This window comes from Buteo buteo, chromosome Z, assembly GCF_964188355.1.
Source record: "Buteo buteo chromosome Z, bButBut1.hap1.1, whole genome shotgun sequence".
Classification (NCBI taxonomy): domain Eukaryota; kingdom Metazoa; phylum Chordata; class Aves; order Accipitriformes; family Accipitridae; genus Buteo; species Buteo buteo.
This window is the reverse complement of record NC_134204.1, coordinates 47,581,222-47,601,315: the sequence shown is the minus strand read 5'-3', so window position 1 is coordinate 47,601,315 and position 20,094 is coordinate 47,581,222. Positions and strand designations below refer to the sequence as shown.

The following is a 20,094-nucleotide window of genomic DNA, read 5'->3' as shown; positions in this document are numbered from 1 at the left end:
TTGGGGGAAATGGGTCTGGTTTTAAGAGTTGGTGTTTTTTTAAGGTTTGTTTTTTTTTTTTTTTTTAAAGGCCTTAAAAATAGATGTGACTGTATTTACCTAGCCTGAAAATAGTGAATGTGATGACCTTGGTCAGGAGGACAGAATGAGGTACTTCACGTTCAAAATACATGTTAAATACACTGCTCATTTATCCTCCAAAGCATCTACTTGGGGTCATAGAGCAGTTTTACCACTATGAATTTGAATGGTCATTTTGTGTGTACAAAAATGGGGTTTGATAACATTTTTTCTTTTATCAATAATTTCACAATAGGTGAGAAGGGAATACAAAACTTTTCCTGTAAATTTAGAAAAGGCAGCCTCTTACTGCTTTATGTCCATCACTGATGTATTTTAGAGTTACAATATATGAAGTGGATGTATTATTTGGAATCAGCAGGACTTTCCTACGCAAGTTCTATGACCCAAAGTAGGTCAAGTTTGGTTCTTGCAGCTTAAACCATTTCCTTTTATATGAAAAAATCAATATTCATTTTAAATCAGGAAAAAAAAATATTTCTATGCACAAAATAGTGCTGAACATACACATTTCAGTATGGAAACTGCCTAAAGGAAGATAGCCAGAAAGACTGCAAAGTCTTTTACCTGAAACAATATATTTAGGTTAATCATTAGCCTCAGGTCTTGACCAATATAGTACTAAGAGTATAATACTGATTGTCTTACTTTAACAGACTTTAAATAAAGGAGCAAGAGCTTTAGCAAACCCAAGTCTTGCAGAGTAACAGGAAGAAGAAATGCCTTTTCCTAGGCTGTGTAAAAAACCAAATCCTTTCTTTGGGGCTTCACACATTTACAAAAGGGGAATGAGTGTCAAAGACTTGGATTTATGCAGCCACCAGCCTCTCACCTCTATCCGCTTGTAGTCATACTAACACATAAAAGCATTTAACTGGCAGCTCCAAATAGCTTTCTCACTGTAGCAATTGCTCATCTCTCACAAACTGGAAAAACAATCCCAGAAAACATGCTTAAAGGTTTCCCTGAGAAAAAAGATGTAGTCAGGGAAAAGAGAGATATCAAGGAAATACTCTGGTTCCTGCCTATTGCACATACCTGAGAACCATGTTAAACCAACATTGGGCATTGTTTTCACTTCGTTTTTTGCTGGTTTGTTTGTTTGCTTGTTTGTTTGTTTTTAATGGAAGTTCAAATGTGTGCAATGATCTGTGCCTGGAGCAGCTACTCATTTGGATTCCTGTCCAGTAAAGCAGTAGCAATACCTCTGGAGGCAAATATGACTGAAGTTGCAAGAACTGTCCAGGCTCAGGAGATGAGGAAATGAGATGCGAGCACAAACGAAGACTGAGCTGACATAACAGCCCAGTCTCTCAATTTTTCTTTTCCTGACTGCGCGCAGCAGTGTAGTCAGAGCAGCTCGATCCAAAACCATTTCAAGCAGAGCAGTTTCAGAGGAAAGAAAGGTCATCTGAAGGAAAGATCACAGCCACGAATAAAAACTACTCTCTCTCCCCCTCTCACTGCCACAAGGTCTCCATGTAGTTTCTCTCACAAGTGTTCCTGTGTCTAGAATTGCTTCTTTCTGGATGGAACCTGACTGAACTGTAATTTGTCTTCTTAGAAGAATCTAGGATGAATAATTTGGGGGAATATAGGTTGCTTGCTTTCATTATTTCCCATACAGATTGTGTGACTCAGTCAATGATAAGTTTCCTGAATAAAAGAATTTTCAAATGGGAGCACCTCCAGCCATAACAAAGCTGAGGTGTGGTATCTCAGACACGGCACACACCTGTGATACTCATTAGACTTTTCAAACTTTGTAACCTTTTCACAGATTTTGGTACCTTGAATATAGCACCTTTGTTAAAAAAACAAAACAAACAAACAAAAAAACTAAAATAATTTTTATTGGAACATCTAGCTGTCCCTTTCTAAAATTAAAAACAAATACAATAAGGCAAGACGAAAGTAAAGCCCCCTACTAAAAACATTGTCCTAGCACCAGTGAGTCATAGGATAAATTGCACATCAAGAAAATGATTTGAAATAATTTGTTGAAAAATGAAATTCTCTCAAACCAGTACAATGAACAGAATCCCTCTTTACACAGTTGTCTTCATTGAAAAAAAAAAGGTCTCTCCACATTTCTAACTCTACCACTTTGAGTCCACATATAACCCAGAAAAACTCAGCAGTAAAACAAAAAAAACATTAAACCCAGCCTGGGAATGGCTGAACAGGTAGGTCTGTTCATACACAGATTCTGCACTCATACTCCACATCCACTCAGAATATTCTGTTGAAATTTGGCCCATTTTTGGAGTCAGTATGACTAAACAAAATCAATCCTTAAAAGATAACAGCAGGAAAATTACAATCCCCAGTGAAACAAGAGCCCTATCCCTTCTGTAACCCAACCTGTCTATCTTGCATCTTCATGAAGCCTTAGACAATTCAAACAGTGCCTACCATGCCACAAAAATGTTCCTCAGAAGGCTAGACTATCCTAGAATGAGCAGCCCTGCCAGAACAGCTGATTTCTTTGTATATGCCTCTGCCATAAACATCTTAAACTATCAGTTGTTCCAGACAAACAGGAGTCTATAGTGGCACATTTTGCATGATATGCCTCATCCACAAGATTTCAACAATAAAGACTAAATATTCCTGTAAAGAAAAATATAAAGGGCAGATGCATATCTTCCAGGTGAGTATGGACACACTATGCCTGAGAAACCCACAATGCCCCTTCTTTGCTCCAGGGATGTGCCCAGACTTTATTTGTTCACAGATATTCCAACCTACTACAGCTGTTGATGGACAAATTGATGAGAGGAGCTAAAGGTCTCCATACTCTCTTCCCTCTACAGAAAACATGTGAAAGCACTCACTGTGCCCACCACCCCAGACCCTCTGGGTGTACATATGCTTTGTGTGGGTCCTAAAATGGGGAATAATGTTTCTTCCTTTCTCTCTGTGGCACATGCACTCCTCCTCCCTTGGTAATATGGTCACACAATCACTGTCTCAAATTTTTCATCAACTAGTTATCAGAAAGCTGACAATTATTTTTCATGTTACACACACAGTTGGTGGGGATTTCTCATGTACCCTGCTCTCTGCACTGCCAAAGCCCTTTTCCTAAATGTCATATGGCTTGCTTAGTAGAACTGAGCAGTAGGAGTTGTGTTTTAGGGCAACTGATAATGTCTGCAATAGAGATGATTGCTAGCATGAGTAAAATGGCAATTAAGTTTATGAAATGTATAAAGTGCCAAATACATTTTATCACAAAAGACATTGAGAAAGATAATTTTTATTACTGTGCAGCACTCTAACAGGCCCGTCAATTATAATTTTTTAATATTGTTGAGTGATAAATCACCATCCATGAGGGAAAACCTCTGTGACATTTTTATTGTGAATTTACGATCATGAATGATTAAGCATGAGGAATGCTCTTGGGTTTATCTCCTACCTGTAGTTTCCCAGCTGAATTGTGCACTGCAAATTAACCACTGAGCTAATTCCTGACACCTTGCTCCACCTTCTTCTGTTGCCTAAGGGACAAAAAAAAAAAAAAAAAAAAGTAATGCTGTATGGGACAGACCAGTATGTCTCCAGTATAAAGGAGCTCTGAAGTCATTTCCAACCAGTTTATGTGGCTTCCACTTCTCATATTAGACTGCTCCCCCAGGTGCAATTGACGTAGCCCTTAAGAGTTCCTCAGAGTCTGCTCTTTCTGCTATATCTTAAAGCAGCAGTGCCAAGCTGCTCTAAATTTTGCCTGGGTGGATTCGAATCTGGATTAAGCCAAAGATTAGGAGGGTGGAAAATTGTTTAGAAATTTTTTCTCGCTTTCTCTAATATCTTTCTTCTTCTACTTCATATACTGGGAATATTTTGTTCTGACAGCAACCAATAATGAATCCATCAAGAAAGTAATGCAGCCAGTAGATCTTTTCAATGTCTCTCCTCAGGACAGAATTCAAGATAGGGTCTTTATTACCAGACTTTACTACCTGACTAGGCCATTTTGCAGTCTTGAAGAAACACTAGCATTGACAAGCTAAAGCAACATGGTGCTTTTTTAGCGCCTGAAATTCACTTGCAGAACAGATCAGCACCCCTTTACACCTCTACTGCCTGAGACTGAGGCATTTGGACAAACCCACACCATCAGAAAAGCTTCATTTATTCCTTTGCTTGAAAACAGATTTTTCCTCCTCTGATTGTACAGGCAGCTGCTGCTGTATTTCAGACTCACCATCTCACTATTCTGATTCTCTGACTTTTACACAACACATTAAACCCAGAAAGTGTTTGTGCCATTGCAACACATATTCAGTGAGTCATCTTCAGCAAGCTGTGCAATAGGTGCAGAGATGGCCTTACCCCACATTTTAGGCATGTGCATAAAGGCCGCTCTCTGAAGCACTCTGTGAGCACTGGCTGTGAGCTAAGGAGCCTTCATCAAATGTGGATACTGCAAGCAGTGTACCCTACACCCGTCCAAGGGGAGCATGCTGGCACCATTCCCAGAGGCAGTGTAATGCGTACAAATACAATACCTCCAGTGTTTCCAGGAAAGCATTTCCCAGACTTCTTCAACACTTACCACATTGCTTCCTGTGTCTGTTACACAGAATACCTGCAAACTATACTGTGCTTAGATAACCCATTTTTCTCATATTTCCTAACATTAAAATGCTGATTATTTTTCCAGCCAAGAATCTGAAGGCATTTACACAAAAATTAAAGCATTTTTGATGAAACTAGGAATTCCCAACTAGGATGGGCTGGGAGGGGGGGATGTCCCTATGACATCACAATACTTGGGGGGGGAGAAAAAACAAAAACAGAAAATCATTATTCCATTACTCCAATGAAAACTATAAAGAGAAATTGCCTGCTCAGGTGAGCAAGAAAAGGATAGACTTGTGGAATTACTCCTCTCATATTTACTGTGCTCAGTTCCCAGTTTAGACTTTCATCTGAAACTTGGATTTTGACAGCCTTGCTACAGGCAATAGCCTGCTTTTATTAAATGGTTTCACCAGTTGTCAAAACAGGATTTGAAGTGTCAGTGCTTCAGGATGACTAAAACACATGAAAGGCAGAGCAACTTTGTCACATACAAAAGCAAATTGCTCTTTTTTAAATTCTGCCTTTATTGCTATTAAGTTGAAAAGGACTTTTAATTATATATATGTGTGTATTTATATATAAAAAACATTATATATATGTGTGTGTGTCTATAAACTCAGCCTGTACACCTTCTAAAGAGAACAACTGAGTAAGCAACACCCAGCACTCTTTAATCAAAGATATTTTTACTGAAGAGAAATAGCAAAGAAGGCTCGCTCTTATTTCAGAGCTGCTGCAAGTGCCATACAGGAATCCTTACTGACCTGAGCACCCTCAATTAAATAGATCATTGCAATAATAAGTAACAGCTGCATGGGAGTTGGAAGTGTTGGATCAGGAAGGCAGAAATGAAGGTTTTCATTATTTCTGGCAATGTTGACTGCACCAGAGAAGTCTATAGTACTGTTCCTAGATACTGGAAGGACTGCAGTGGGAGGATGCTTGCTTTTGTAATTAAAGAGGTATAGCAAAAGGAATCTTTCCATCATTCCCCCATGGAGGAATGTTGCCTTTGAAAGACACATGGTTGCCAGGAACTAGGTCTCCAACAGCGTATATCCTTCCCCTTCCCAGCATGGCTCAGCATTAGGAGAGGTATAACTGAGTATTCACAGCATTAAAAGAAAAAAAAAAAAAGTTCATCTGGGATCAGGTCCAAAGCACACTGAAGTTAATGGAAAAAATCCCACTGATTCCAATGAGATTTTGGTCAGACCACAGTGTGCTTAGACAAGTTTGGGGTTTTTTAATTCTTTAACTGTGGAATTTTCCATTTGCAACAACAAAAGACAGATCAAGGAACTACTTAGCAGTGAAGCAGTGTACAGGTAACTTTTTAGTAGAGTTACTAACACTAACAGAACAGCTTGGATTTCTAGTGTTTATGTTCATCCAGATTACAAGCTTATGGAGAAAGTATGTGAATCTTGTAACAGTGATCTCTTTAGTTGATAGGACAGCTGTCAAGTGACTTAAAAACGTGGAACTTTTGTCAAGGGAAGTTGAGAAGCTACCATGGGGCAAAGGGTGGAGGAGCAGGAAAGGATTGTTGAGGTACAGACACTTATAAGCAGAACGAGAAGTCAATGAGTAGACAGGAAGATGGGAGTAGAAAAGTTTATTATTTGAGAATGAAAAAAGAGAACAGAACGGAAATTCTACAGAAATAAAAATACATTTGATGTGCTTAGCGGAAAAGAAGGCAACGATGCCATGGAAAATTTTCCACACATATAGTTAGACTGTATAAGAGAGGAAAAAGGAGAAAAAACAATGTAGGTTGAAGAAGCTGATCAACACTATCATCAGACCAGTGAGAAGATTACTGAAGCTGGGAACACACTTAGCAGGGAAAACACCTCTACATGAGGTGCCATGAATAAAACGGTAAGAAGACTTTGTAATACCAAAGCAAATATCAAAACCTGTGATGACAAACGAGAAATGGGCTGAGTCATTATACTCAAAGCTGCTTCTAGGTTCCCTCTTACTAAAAGGAGACATTACTGTACCAGAAGTTACACTCAAAAGTTTGGTGCTAAAGTTAACTGGAAGCCTTGCTGTGCAGTGAGATTGTGCATTGCTTTATCACAGAGGTTAATTATTTATATAACACCTTTTCTTCCTCAGAAACAAATGCACAAGACTAAACCTTGAGTCAAACCTGGTGACATATCTTTCAGAACAGAAGGCCATTGTTGGGTTTATGCTAAGTTTTTTAAGATACACAGCTTGCAGTACATATTTTCACCTATTCTTGACTTGATTTTTTTTACTGAGCAAAAGTTTCAGCACTCTGCTTACTTAGCAGTGCAAGAATGCATATAGTTTCAAGAATGCAGCTAGTAATATTTCAGCAGGCTTTCCTGAGGTGAACTCAAAACTAGGAACTACTTTACCTGACTTGTTTCATACCTTTACAAATACGAAAACAGATTCACCTGTCAACAGAAATGAAGCTAGATCTAAGCCCTGTGTAACATCTCAGTTCCTAAGAGCTATGAGCTGGGTCTACAGTAACTGTACCCACCAACCCACCTGCACAACTCTGGCAAATGCAAACAGAAGATACCTCCACATCCATCTCTCCATTCAGCACTGAGAAAGGAAGTTCTCATCAGATCACAGTTACTGGGCCATTGCAGAAGACCTACCTAATACTACAGTCTTTTCATAAACTTTCTGGTTTTCTTAATGGGAAAAGGGGATGAAGAAGGATTATATTTCACATATTGTCTTCAAGATTATTTTATGTTTCTGTGAGTTGAAAATGTCTTTAGGTAGCAAGAAGCAAACGCATGACTGACTGCTGCTTTTACAAAGTGAAAGTTTTGTTATACAAGACTATGAAGTCAGAACAGATGCCCAAATGGAACTGACTGCTGGGATGTAGAGAGTAATGTTAGGATGTAGTAAGGCTGCATTCTCACCACTTCTTTTCCAGTCCTCTCTCTTGGTCTCTTTGAACCTCACCTGTTTGTAATCACTTTTTGGTTTTGACCAATGATCATAATCCTGTGCCAACTTAGTATACAGGTAGTCCCTTAGAGCAGGCCAAATTTATTTTTTCTGCTAACTCTTGTTTACTTGCCATTTTCAAAGAAACACTCCTGGGTGACATAGAAAGAGCACCATAGTCAATGAAAGCAAAATTTCTGCAGCTGAACTACTCAACATTCACCAAGAAGTCAGAGTGCACACAGGCAGTTAGCTGGCTAGTTAACACACTGTCTGTACACTTTAGCTATTCCACAGCATCATGTTTGCATACACATCCCTTTGCTGAAGAATAAGAACACAAATATCAAATCTCCCTCTCGAGAAAAAGTCATTTCTCATGAAAACTCCAGTGGTGACAATTCAAAGGAAGTTCAATGAATCCATAATTGAATTGACAGTGGATATATGACCAGAACATCTTAAGTATGGACTCTTATCTCTGTTCTTTTCTAAAAAGGAAGAGTATTGCATATTAAAGCATCTGTTTTGGACTTGCCTTCCAGGTGAACTGCAAGTAGTAGGATGCATTGTAATTGTCCAATCTGAAGATGACAAATAGGTGAATCACCATTGCCAGACCTGCATCCAAGCGATAAGTGTAGCTAAGAGAGGGAAGCTGGTATTTTGGCTACTGCTATATCCTGGGAATAAAGAAAGAAATCCCTCATATATGTTTATAGCACCCTCTCCTTTTCCACCTCTAATGGAGTGCTGATGTGCCCAGAAACACCTCTTCACCATAGACCTCCTTGTATTAATTATCAGCTATTCTAATGGAAAATTAGAAGCAGCATAAGCCAGCTAATCTCTTATGGATGGACAAAAAAAAAAAATCATCATGCACATATTTCAGCCAGGAGGCAACAACACTTGCCTGAGTCGTTACACAATTTTGTAGCACATCTTCAAGCTTCCCTGGACAAAGAGCCAGATCACTGAAACTCCAGCACAAGAGGAGTCTTTAGACAATAAATATTTGACAAATCACCATTAAACACAGGTTTATATCACAAGTAATATGATAGGAGTTTCCACTGTCAGTCTCTGAGGGACTTTATTGTGTGGATGGGAAAGGAAGACAGACTGTTATGGGTTTGTGTGGCAGGTTTTGGTAGCAGGGGAGGGGCCGCAGGGGTGGCTCCTGTGAGAAGCTGCTGGAAGCTTCCCTGGCTGCAAGTCGGACCCACCTCTGGCCCAGGCCGAGCCCGTCAGCGACGGTGGTAGCGCCTCTGGGAGAACAGGTTTAAGAGGGGGAACCTGCCGTGAGTGGGGGGATCGGGATGTGAGAGGAACCCCTCTGCAGACACCGAGGTCAGTGCGGCAGGAGGGGAGGAGGAGCGGGGGAGGAGGGGATGCCCCTGCAGCCCTGGTGAGACGGCAGGCTGTGTCCCCCAGCCCACGGAGGGGAGCGGGGGAGCGGAGGCCCCCCAAGATGGCCGTGACTCCACGGGAAAGCCCACGCTGGAGCCGTCTGTGACTGAAGATCGGCCCGCGGAAAGGACCCACACCAGGGAAGTTTGGGACGAACTTAAGCCCATGGAAAGGACCCATGCCAGGGAATTTTGCGAAGGACTGCTGCCTGTGGGAATGACTCACATTGGAGAAGTTCACGGAGGACTGTCTCCTGTGGGAGGGACCCCACGGTGGAGCAGGGGCCGAGTGAGGAGTCCTCCTCCCCCTGAGGAGGAAGGAGCGGCAGAGACAAGGTGTGTGGAGCTGACCCCAACCCCAGCCCCTGTTCCCCAGCACAGCCGAGGGGAGGAGGGAGAGAAAACTGGGAATGGAGCTGAGCCAGGAAGGAGGGAGGGGTGGGGGGAAGGTGTTCTAAGGTTTGGGTTTACTTCCTAATATCCCGTTTTGTTTTGATTTGACCTGTAGTAAATTAAATTGATTTTGTGTTTTCCCCAAGTTGAGCCTGTCTTTTGCCCGTGACCATAAGTGGTGAGTGATCCCTCCCAGTCCTTGTCTTGACGCATGAGCTTTTCTTTATATTTTGTCCTCATCCCACTGTGGCCAGGGCGTGGTGAGGAGTGAGCGAGCAGCTGTGTGGTGCTTTGTTACAGGCTGGGCTGAAACCACAACACATACTTAAGGATTTTTAGATTATGTAAATCACAAAGGACATGTGCATGCTTTATTCTAGTGCAATTACTAAATGTTCAACTTGCTTCATTTCAAGCTTACCCTAAAAGGTAAACTTCCATCAACATAGTACAAAGATTTAATCCTGAAGTGACGTACCCTTTTCTATGGAAGTTTGATAGCCTCCCATGAGCAGGTTCCCCTGTATCTAACAGAACCATGACACAGTAAGGCAGACTGGGGAAAACAACTTCTTCCAACAAAAAACCAAAAACCATAGAGACACTGCAGCAGCTAATACTTAAGTCATATCTGCCCTCCCTAAAAGCTTTAGAAAAAATAGTAACTGGGCCAATGTCAGCTCAACAAATCCAATCTTCAATCTGGTCCTTTATCTGCCTTCTCATTCTTACATTAACCTGCATTTAACTTCTGGCTGCAAGTTTATAATTTATTTATCCACCCTGAGAACAAATAATCTCATTCTAAAATTGGTTCTTTGAAAATCCTAACCATATTATTTCTATTATTATTATTCATGATGGTTTAGAAACAGAGGCAGGTAACTCACAATTTTAAAGTTTCCTTCTATTATATACGGAGTGTATAAAAGCAATTATCAGCCTTTAGTAGTTCTGTTATTTTCATTAAGTCTTCCTACATTTGGTTCCTTAAGAAACTAATGTTCATCACAGAAAAACTGACTTAAGCATAAATTAAGGATCTGTATGAAAAGAATGGTGAAAGTTTGAGGTGACAGATCATAAATTACTTGTTTTAATAAAACAGAGAGTATATGTACCAAAAATCTTTAATGCCCTTGTACAATACCCCGCAAAACTCTATTGCTTCTCCTTCAACAAACCCAACACACCAAAAGACACCACACAAATTTATTCTTATGGTATGAAGTGTACTCAGCATGGCTAGGTGGAGATACTACAGAATTTTCTTAATGGTCCAGATCTCAAAAAAATTACCATCGAAACTGCACTAACTGGTGCCCTTACTGGCAGCCTGAACAAAGAGACCATGAGTTAGTGAAGCATAGTTAGTGATCCTTGTGCCTGGAGAAAGTCTCTCTGGGTCAACATTGCTATATATCAATTTAACTGCATGTGCAGGCTTGCATTGCCACTGCCTGTTTTACATCAATACTTCCAGCATGTTTGTCCCTTCCACCTACTTTTTAAAGAGCATCTATGTACTCCACTGAAAATTAAGGTGTGCCCTAATCACTTAAGTTGTACTGAAAGAGGAACAGAGCAGGAGTTTTTGAGAGCACAACATTTAGAAATATTAAATACTACTGTGCATATTCTAAAAAGTAATGAAACACTTTGCTGCAACTTGGGAGAAACCGAAGACTAGGTTAGAGTGGTACAATAAGTCAGAGATGACAGACAGGTAGTTACTGAAGTTTAATTCAGTTCAAAGATCTGCAAACACCTCTTATCCTTTTAGTCCTTCAAACTGTAATTTAAATAGGAACATATAATCCACAAGGATGCAAATTAAGTTGTCTTTCAAACACTGGGATGTCATCCACAGGAGATTGCACAACTCCATCAGTAAACTGCTTTATAATCTATTCCAGAGCATCTTTGTGGATTTTTTTTTCCCCAAATTCTTCCAATTCCAGGTAAAGACAACCATCTTAAGAAACATTATAATTGACCATACTACATTAAATACAGCCCACTAAAATAAATCAGTTTGAGAGAGTTGGAAAAAAATAGTCCATGCTTTGCTAAGTCATAGTGAGATCAGAGGCTATTTGAGATTTTCAAATATAACAACAGAGACTCTATCAAATTAATCTCACCTCTGACTAACAAGAGCTGTAATATTCACCTCCTGAGCCTCTGTTGACATTTACCAGCTAGAGTGGAGATGCTGCTCTGGAGCAGCTCTGTGAGACAGTACGAAGACCCACATCACCCTGAAGTGAGTCCACCATTCCTATATCCTGCAAGCAAGTCTCACGCTCCAAGGCCAACCTTAATTTCTGTGCCCAAGTTTAAACCAATTGATAAATCATTTACTTAATACAGTGAGAAATGTTCTAATGAGACCATTCCACTTCTCATTATCTAAAAATATTTAATGATGGCATCCCAATTATCTTAGATATGCAATGGATTCTACAAGGAATTTTAAATAATTGCTTTTTCAGTTGTCCTTTCTCTCCATCAGTCCCTTATATTATTAGACTCTCTTACTATTAGAGTTCCTTTAAGCATAATTTTTATTAAGATATTTGTCAAAAAGTGAAAAGAATTTTCTTCATTAGACAGCTTTTAACTATATTAAGCTTCCATAGTTTAGCACATAGGTTTTAATAACAAAGTTGTTGCATCTCTAAATGATGTGTGTATTTAGCCTTCTCAGGCTTTAGTAGAGGGCTTTGGTATTCTTGATTTGTTTTTTGGGCTTGGGTTTGTTGTTTTTTTTCCTTTTTCTTAAACAGCACTTGCTCCATCTAGTGGCACTTTCTCAAGGCAGGGGAAAAAAAAAAAAAAAAAAAAGAAAAACCCACGCAATGACGGTAAGTATAAAATGCAGCATGTAGGAACAGAAATCTCATATCAACATCAGGAATGTTTCCACTCAGATAACTTGGTCTGTTTCATAGCTTTTACTTCTTTTCCTTTTAACAACTACATAGAAAGAAGTAAAAAACATATGACAACTTTTTATCCTTACCACAAAATAAAATGATAAACTACTGTGGGGTAAAAATTCACTGTAGCTTTCTGTATGGCATCATTAGCAAATGCATGAAAATAAATACTTCATTTTTTAACTCTACAAAGATTTATCATAACCATCTTTAACATACTGATTAGCATCTTAAAATAATGTACTTCATCAACAAAATGCTTTACCTTGCTGACCCATCCAGTTCTAATTGGCTGGTGGTGTTTATTTAGCTGGGCCTATTACCTGATAGCACTGTTTCACATACACAAGGGAGAGGTTATTCTTAAACTAATTACACTGACTGCATGATGAGCAAAACCTCTTCTGGCCCAGCTTTGTCTCACAACCGTCTCTTGGTAAGCAACTGCCAGAAGATCTGTAAATTATTTTTTGATGGCAATAACTGAAGTGCTAATGGCTGGAGATTACTGTTTCAGCAATCTTTTTTATTTATTTTTTTCAAAAAGTATCTTCTATATTAGTTACAAGATGTACTTTTTTTCCCCATGTGATAAAAGTCATTCTTGCAAAAAAAAAATTGTCAGATGCTGAGGGTACAGTCTTTTTTTCAGTATTTTCTGCAACAGCCTGCTCTGAAGAAACACAGGATTCATATTAGCATATCTGTACTCTTCTTGGTCCATCGATTCTCTCTCATCTTCTCTGCTTGAAAACCCAGAAAGGTATTGCCTACAATTCCAAACTTGAAATCAGGCATTCCATGTTACGTATTTTGGCAAATTAGATCAGTCACTAAATTTCTCCATACCTGTTTTCCCATCTCTAATACATACTAGTCATTGTAAAAATTAATGTTTGAACAACTAATGAAACTGAAACTGTATTGACACCAAGACCTCCTCTAGTTTTCCTTAATTAAGCCAGAATGCAAGTGTACTTAACTCAAAGCTTTAAAAAATTTGAGAAAGGTTAACTACTCCACATTAAAATGGGATTTTATTTAAGTTGGTTTCAAATAATGCCATTTTAATTTCACTTGTTCATAATGCCATTTTAATTTCACTTGTTCACAGAATAGATTAAGTGCAAATTAAGACTACTCAGATGAATAGATTATTGAGGAAGGTGGCCATAGAATATCATAAACAATACACCATTTTACAGATACATTCATGTCCTTCCCTGACCACTCTACACACAAGCAAAACGTGCCTGTTTGCACACTATGCCATGCTCACTGAGTTGAGGAGAGAGAACTCCAAACGTACATTTCAGTGAATGCCTGACCAGCCAGCTCAGTTCAAGTAAGTGCCATTTTTCTACAATTAGAAAATATATCCTTAAATACCGTTTGCCCAGTGCCAATTCTAACAATTCACAGTATAATATTCTGCCCCACTGAGTAACATGACACTTGTTAAAGTAAATGATTTAAAAGTGTAGCTACCTTTTTAATCCAAGTGCAGTTACTCCAAGCTTATTGAGCCAAAAATGTTATGCTTGATTGCCTTGGGGGTGTCACACTCAGAGTATGTTCACAGATTATTAGAAACTCTAGCATGCTGCAACCACTACAGGCAATGGCAGTCTTTTACCATTTGTAACCATTGCAAATTTGTTTTCAAACCCTCGCACTTTTTGTTTTACTGGGTAACTGAATAACTGAGAAACACAGTGATACAAAAAGAGAGATAACAGTCAGAAGAATACAACCAGGACTGTTCTTTAAGTCTGCAGCTAAACTGAAAAAAACATTGTTTGGGGCTTAACACAATTTAATCTTCCTTTTCTTTGATGGCAGAAAAGGAAGTTTTAAGCTGAAACCAGCAATATTTTAAATTGAAACAAACCTTTTAAAAGATAGATATAAAAATATTTCTTCTTCAGTCATGAAACAACAACAGAACCAATGTATGAGGTGTGAATTCAGATATTCCCTTTGCCTGATGATCAGAAGATTTGGGTTTAAGTGGCTGTAAGATGGGAGAATGTCCCAAATACCCAGCTACAACACATGGCATGTCTGCTGGACCCTGCATGAATATCTATGCATCAGTGGAAAAACTGTAACCTGAAAATCCTCCCTGTCAATGAAATGGGGAGTAGGTACAAGCAGACAAACACATTTCCCTCGATTGGAATGAAGATTTTATGTAACATGAAACATTTGAGAAGGACAGCAAGAGGTACCCCACAAGAATGTTGCTTGATCCAGTATTTGAGACAGTCTTCTAAGATGCAGGGCTTTGGACTCCCATGTTTGTTCTAATTAAAAGATAATACAGACAACTCTAAACAAAACAGTGACAGTGTCCTTCTCAAATGTAGAGCAGCCATCTCCTTTATCAATTCTAGTCCCAAATATCTATCAAATACACTGGATTAGGGTCGGTGATATCACTGGTTTGGGGTAGAGTTTTTTTCATTCAAGTATCTGCAAACTGGCTTAAAACCACACCTTTGGCAAACAAGTAATCCACCTTTTTAGGAGTGATATTATAAAGCTTTGATGCCTACAACTAAGCAATTCTATTGGCTTGAAAGACACTTAAACAAAGTATTTATTTTTAATTGCTCAGTGACCTGCTATTCAAAGAACTCTTTGGGAGCTGCAAGTGACCTCTACCTCTGGGAAAAGGATTTAATTGCTGAAATAAGTACATGTTGGTCTACTTTTCTGCCCAACTCTATTTTTAAACAACAAAGAGGATGTGTTTGTGAACTGCAGATAACCCAAATAGAAGAAATTAATGGATTAAGGGGATTAAGATGCATAGGAACTTGTGCAGGTGCATGCCAAAAAAATTAGATACCAAACATTTCAGCAACTATTCCATTTGGTTTCTGTTTTTAGTTTCAGGGGTTTTTTACCTCACTGAGGCAAGTTAAGAAAAAAAAGTCACTTTTTACCGAAGGTAAATTAAAATCTGCTTTGCCTGGCATTTAGATATCTTTGGTTATTAAAACCATTCTCCCGGAAGATGATGAAGATATAATGTTCTCTGTCCTCAATCATTATTAGATTTACCTTAGATTAACCCTCCTTCAAATCTTTATGAGCACATTTTGTACAAAGTTAAACAATGCTGAAAACATCCTAATACTTCATAGTTTCTGTGTGGTTGCCCAACAGCCCAATTAGCCACCACTCACACTAGAATGTTTTGACTGGTTTAATTGATCAGGCCAAACTGGAAAAGGCTCAGCCATGAGGAGAAGTGGGAGTAGTAAGGGTAACTGAAGCCTTGCAAACTGAATAGATGACCTCTCATTAAGTCTGTAAAGTCTTTTACATCCATCTGAAAGAAGTACATCATATTCCCACATCTAGTCCCATCTGGCACCAAACCAATACAATTCTACTTTGCATTGTTATGTAACAGAGCATACAAAGGATTGTTGTATACAACAGGTATATCTGAAGTGGGTTTTAAAAGGAAAAATGAAACCACAAAGAGAATTAAGCCTTCAGTCTGTTCCTATCTCTCAGATGAATCTCCTAAAGCATTTTTTCTTCAGGCAAAAGTGACAACTCTCCTCTAAATTCTGAGCATCTTGAGCTGTGCATAGGCTTCCCACTAACTTTCAGCCTAAACTTGCATTGTATTCCCATACCCACCAAAAAAACTGTATGTAACCCTGTTTACGACCTCATTCGCTTCATTAAGTATGAACACAATTGCTCCATCCTTGGCTGAAAAAGTAATTTCTACCTTTTTTCAATTACAAAATCTTGCAGTTTCTAAATCCAGCTGCCTGGAAAATGGCTGTCTTACATTCCCATGTGCATGTCAGCACACTTCTGCATGCACAAAGGCAGACTTCTCCTTCCCAATTCAGGATCCAATTTTCAATTATCCTCTAATGGCTCCCAGCTACACTCTTGGTTTTCTGCGTGCGTATAACCCCTGACCTGTTGTGATAAGAATCAATCCTGTCTCAGAAAATAACAGTCTCTCATTATGACTATATTTTTAAACTTCATCTTAACACCTCTTCTCTTTGCTATCACTGTGGATATCTTTCCTATTCTGGCCTCATAGCTGAAAGATTTCATTTATCCACTGAATAATGTTTTTCTGCCATTTATCTGCAATTCATACCTTGTTATCAACTTGATTGTTTCTTCTCACACACACACACTTTGACCATTTAAATGTAGTACTCTAAATTTCAATCTCATGCATCTTAAAGCATTAAGAAGCTAGTGATGATTTTTCTGCTACAAATTAAAAAAAAAAATTTAAAACTCTCTAATTTAGTTTCTGTCTCTCTTTTTTAAGTTAAATTTGACAGATGGCCAATATAAGCTCCCTGACAGTATTAAAACAAAATAACTTTCCCAAGTGGCTTCCCCAGCAGTTCAATGGTGTCAGCAAGATGATGCAATAGAAAGTGTGACATCACCATTAGTCTCTGAGTTACAGTTCATCTGGACAGAAGTAACATAAATAGTACTTTTATTAACATGTCAGAAATGAGACCAAAGTGTCTTTCACACATGATACCAGCTGCATCACAAAGCTCATGGAGCTGCCATAATATTACCAGAGACTCATATCCACACTGAAGGGATTGATACAAACACAAACTTTTAAAGAATTTCTCTCAAACTTTCCCTTGGATCTTTTGCAATTATAAACAGATGTTAACACAAAGAAAGACAGGTCAACAGATTATTCAGATTTCAGAACGATCTCTCGTCCACACAAGTTCCACACAACAGGAATGAAAAACGTACAGGTTGTGAGATGCAGTATTTTGCTGTCATGGATCAAACAAGAAGACAAAAGAAGAGGAATAAAATGACAATTTTTTAAATGGTAGAAGGTTAACAGTGCACTGCCCTCACAGCTCATATGAGATGCTCTGCTTTTCAGGGGTCTGGAAACAGAGAGACTTGAGATTTCTTTGAAAGTGCAGGTAAGCAAAGGCAATTTAGATTCATCACAAAAAAGTGCCATGAGGAACTTCAGGGACAGCGTTACCCAAGTAAGGTGAGTGGGCAAAAGGATGGCAATGGAAATTCACTACTGACATATACAAGTTATGAACACTGGAGGGGAAAAAACAAATTATTAATTTATCTTCTCAACTCATAAAAAGCACCTTGCCATCTCTGTGGGCAGCATAAAGACAACTTTTCTTCAGCTTTTCAGCTGCAATCCAAAAAAACAAAAACCCAGAGCTAAATACAATATTAGTCTACGTGGAGTGACACTGTGATAAAGCATATTATGCTCTTATATTGAAATCAATGGCTCACAAAGCTATTTAAAAGAAATACTTTTAAAACATGACCTGTAATTAGCTGTTGAATGTTATTGGCACAGCAGGTTGCAAAGGACAAGAATTTAAACGCTAATGAAATGAATGAAAAGGGATTAGATATTCATTTGAACATCATAAATAACCAGTGCTGTAAATGCAGGCCTTCTGCCAAGCACTGGCTGGCAGCAACAAGGATTAGAGTCAGCTTTGAGGGGTCATTATTAAATTATGTAAGTAACAGTGGGTAAAGCCACCACCATAGAAAGTGGGATGTTTCCCAGTGTAAATTACACCACAGACAGTGTAATATGGGGAGTAACACTTCCCCACTCAATGACAGAGTTAAGGAGTTTCCAACATACAAGAAAAAAAGGATTTTATTTTTAAGAGGAAGAGAATGAACAAAATATATTGATTTGAACAAACCAATTTGTCCACAGAGGGCAAAACTCCCATCCCAGAACATATCTCCCAGTCCTGCAAACATGCCTGACTGTGGGTAGGCAAGCCAAGGTTACTTTTTTTGCCTGGTTGCCCAGCCACATCATTTTAGACCTTTTTGTTCTCCCAGCTCTATCTGTTGTGGTCTACTGGGCCACCTTTCACAGAAACCTTGTTAGTGTTTCAGTTCAGGAGTGCAACAGCCTTGAGTAGTCACAGCATCTTCCTTATCTCAAAAGAAGGAAACCCAGTTTATGACTCTCTTTTCCTAAAAAAATATACAGACACTCACACACAAGAGCATACAGTGAAAATCGCCTCTCAAGAGCTGCCTTTTCACACATTTTCTTCATCCCAAGGCTTCTCAGTTTAGGAGAATGGGTAGACAAGGCAGCTTTCCACAACGTAATTTAAAAAAAAAAAAAAAAAGCCTAAGTGTTGTCACAAAACCCACCTTTGCTGTATTTAACAGCAAAATACTTCCCTCCCCAAGATCTCAAATTATAAGTGTAAATTACACTTGCAAACAAGAGCTCACTGATTTGTTCTTCCGGTGCCTATTGCTTGTCATCAGGGGCCTTCTCTCTTAATTGGCCTTCAGTCCCCTTCTCACAAAGAAGCTGATGTCTTCCTTTGGACTGGTTAATATAACTAATCAGATTTTGGGAAGAATATTAATATTTTTTACTCTTTAAAATCTAAGCCAGTCTCTAACCAAAGCAGCTGGCTTCTTTTCGGCTGAGGCAGGTCCCAGAGCAATGCACTGGAAAATGTACTACAGCAGCTGGACTCCTCTGTGCTAAGATGCAAAGAAATGACCACAAGGTATCTAAAAAAAAACCCAGGGCAGAGAAAGCAAAGCCATAGTGACTACATGAAGCATCCAGAAACTACAGCAAACAATAACAAGAGGATACAGCAAAAAAATTTCTACCTTACTGTCCTGGTTTCAGCTGGGATAGAGTTAACTGTCTTCCTAGTAGCTGGTACAGTGCTATGTTTCGAGTTCAGTATGCGAAGAATGTTGATAACACTGATGTTTTCAGTTGTTGCTCGGTAGTCTTTAGACTAAAGTCAAGGATTTTTCAGCTTCTCATGCCCAGCCAGGGCACAAGAAGTTGTCGCAGGACACAACCAGATCACCTGACCCAAACTGGCCAACGGTGTATTCCATACCATGGGACGTCCCATCTAGTTTAGGAACTGGGAAGGGGGGGCAGGGAATCGCCGCTCGGGGACTGGCTGGTGTCGGTCGGTGGGTGGTGAGCAATTGCCCGGAGCATCATTTGTACATTCCAATCCTTTCATTACTGCTGTTATCATTTTATTAGTGTTATCACTATCATTATTAGTTTCTTCTTTTCTGTTCTATTAAACTGTTCTTATCTCAACCCACGAGTTTTACTTCTTTTCCTGATTTTCTCCCCCATCCCACTCGGTGAGGGGGGAGTGAGTGAGCAGCTGTGTGGTGCTTACTTGCTGGCTGGGGTTAAACCACGACACTTACACTCATGCTCCATGTAGGAAAGGAAATAACTTGTATTTCTGTTAAATATCATCAGAAGGAAATCTAACATAACAGCTCACTTCTGGCTGCGTTCTTCCCTGCTCCTGACTTCTCGGCATGGCTGCTGGCACCCTGAGAATCAAGGCAGCATGTCAGCTACACCTGCAAGGTGAGGGCTGTAAGGAGGGGATGACCTTTCCCAAATGACAGCCCACAAATTTCTGTTTTCAGATGTTTCCAAAGCACAGCCCCATGCACAGCACCTTTGTAAGAAAAATTGCAGAACTGATCAAACCTTTCCTGCAAGAGGTGTTCAACAGGATCCCTACGTGAATATGCTTATCCAGCTGTTGTCAAAATATCTCTTATATATCCATGCCTCTCCATACTCTTCAGGTAAGAGGACAGCTTACAGCAAAATTTACCTCATATTTTATGTTTTCCACCAGGATAGT

General features: G+C 39.2%; 1 long non-coding RNA gene across 1 annotated transcript in view; it reads right to left on the bottom strand.

Moving 5' to 3' along the window:
• Positions 1–19,138, bottom strand: part of LOC142027184 (uncharacterized) — an 83,663-nt gene extending 64,525 nt beyond the window's left edge. The window contains exon 1 of the long non-coding RNA XR_012649027.1: positions 19,067–19,138. This is a non-coding gene — a long non-coding RNA (uncharacterized LOC142027184). The remainder of the gene's footprint in view (positions 1–19,066) is intronic.
• Positions 19,139–20,094: the final 956 nt, after the last annotated feature.